A 2688-nucleotide genomic window follows, 5' to 3' on the forward strand; every position below is an offset into this window, starting at 1 on the left:
GGGGCGGATCCAGCCCAAAATGTAAGCGGCGGCCTGCTTCTTAATGAGCCTTGGAAGTTAGGAAAAGGATCCAATTTTCACTAATAGAATTTCACTAAGGTCTCGTTGTTGACGGGTACGTCGTTTACCACTGAAAGAATAACGCCGGTTAAATCATTAAATAAATTCAGAAAAATGCAAGCACCAGACCGCATCAATGCTAGCAGCCTCACCCACTACGCAAGTGAGCTACTGCTGCAACGGCGACCACACACAGGTATTAGCAGGTCAGACATCTTAATCGTTGCAAGTTGCAGGTAGAGAGATTATTTTGGTACGTGTTCGTCGTGCATTCCGCATGTAAGCTTGATGTTTTGGTTCCTCCGTTTAAGTCGTCAAACACACAATTGCTCGGGCGCATGCGCTGTTGCATCCGACAGCTACGTGACTCTCTTGACCAAACACACACCAAACACTGAGCACTAAACGTGTAACACTCGCAACGTGCACCTTGCATGGGTCTCTATCTGGATGCTCTAGGTTTCCACAAGTTGATCGTGAAACTTAGGAATGCCTTCCCGAGAGGAAACCCGATAGAAATGGTGCATCTTGGATTACCTTAGCGTCGGGCCACATAGGACATCCTCAATTGCCGTAGGACATCCACATAGTTTGGAAAAGAGGGCTTGGACTTTATTTGAAGATTTTTTTTAAAAAAAGGGTAAATTACTTGTGCTTTGATCGATCGGCCATGACACTTCGTATTCGTATTTATAAGGTGAAAATGTCTTTTCCCGTGTACAAGTTGAAATTGCTATAGAATCATGACGGAGACTCACAAGTCGTACTCACCAAAATAAGACCATTTGATATTTCAAATGGACCAACCGGATTCTATGTTGCAAATTTTGATTGCTAGTATATGACTCCGCTAGGGAAGATTTTGACTGCAATGACTGATCCATCCAACTCCGGCAATATGAGATCTCTCACCGATCTTGACAAAGAAAGTCTCGTAAGCATAGCATCTCACTTACATTTTCGTTATTGTTTTGTGTAAAAGGATTAATATGAAGGTGTTTTATTTGGAATCAAAGGTTTATAATCTATCCCGAAGCTACCTAGACTATCAAGGTGTGGCTAATTTCATGAAAACAGGACATATGTGTCACAACGACCGGAACCGGAACACTAATGGGCTGGGGGTATTACATTTCCCCTAATTGAGGTCTAATAGCTCATTCACAGCAGACAACATGCAGGATCTCCTTTCAGTGGCAATGGGCATGCCGTGCCCCCTTCCACGGCCCAATATGTATGTACTCGTGCTACGATAGTACTGGTCCAAAATCTGTCCGCCGGCTACAGAGAGGTGCTATATTTATTGGAACATGAAGGCTTATAAGCTGGTATAGACTTCCTTACAGTACTAATGTGGGACTAATTCCACCACAACATGATACATGGATCACAGCGGGCTAAAATCATAACACTATTGGGTCGAGGTATAAGGTATTACAATACCACTACTGCAGTCTGCAGCAAGGCGGCCCGCAACGCCTGTCATAGCGACGATCGTGTGTTGATCCCCACGGAGCTGACTCCCAGTAGATACATTGCAAGTCATCCTTGTGCCAATGTTCCAATAACTTTTATAAGTCACTGCATCCTTTAGCAGGGTTAGGGTGTAAGTTGTCCAAGTGGTACCGAGGTATTTAGCTGTCGTAGCATCAGACTGTATCTAGGACACGGCACAGAGCGATTTGACTGAGGTAATGAGTTTAGTGAAATAGATAATTCAAATAAAACAAGGTTTGCTTACAAGGACCCTTTATACAGAACAACTAGATTCAACATGTACTAGCTAGGTCTCTGTGTTGGAAGCAACAAAAAATAAGTTGAGTGCTAATGATAGCACGGTACGGCGACCCCGCCTCACAATGTTTGTTCATGATCTCGCGAGAATAGGCTGATCGGAGAAAATACGGGCTGCCACCGCAGCTGTACAAATGCAGCCCATCCGCCTCGATCGGGAGTCGATCGGGACGCACTCGGTAGGATCTTTCAGCACAATGAACGAATCCCAGGTGTCCTACAGATCAGCTCTCACTCCCTGCACTTGGACTCGTGACCGGCTAGTAGTAGCTTAACACAAGTTCCAAGATGCACTCCATTGTCCTCCTCCAAAACCCCTGCATAAATACTGACACCCTGCAAAAAATGCATGCGTGCATTTTCCACCACCTCACAGCAAGTACAATGATCTACATTGGCTTGTCAATTTGCCAAGCCACGTCACTGAAAATCTGACTGATGTGTTGGAGCGCTCGAGAAAGAAACCTCAGAGCAAGAAACAAGGAGGCGAGGCCTTAGTTGCTCGCCTTAGTTGCTCTACTCAGGGGACGTTTTCTTCCACTGACTTATTTTTAGCACGTATCACATCGAATGTTTAGAGACTAATTAGGAGTATTAAACGTAGACTATTTACAAAACCCATTACATAAGACGAATCTAAACGGCAAGATGAATCTATTAAGCCTAATTACGCCTAATTAATCCATCATTAGCAAATGTTTACTGTAGCAACACATTGTCAAATCATGGACTAATTAGGCTTAATAGATTCATCCTGCCGTTTAAATTCGTCTAATGTAATGGGTTTTGTACTTAGTCAACGTTTTATACTCGTGATATTCATCTTTACATATC

The sequence above is a fragment of the Setaria italica genome, chromosome III (genome assembly GCF_000263155.2).
Source record: "Setaria italica strain Yugu1 chromosome III, Setaria_italica_v2.0, whole genome shotgun sequence".
NCBI lineage: Eukaryota > Viridiplantae > Streptophyta > Magnoliopsida > Poales > Poaceae > Setaria > Setaria italica.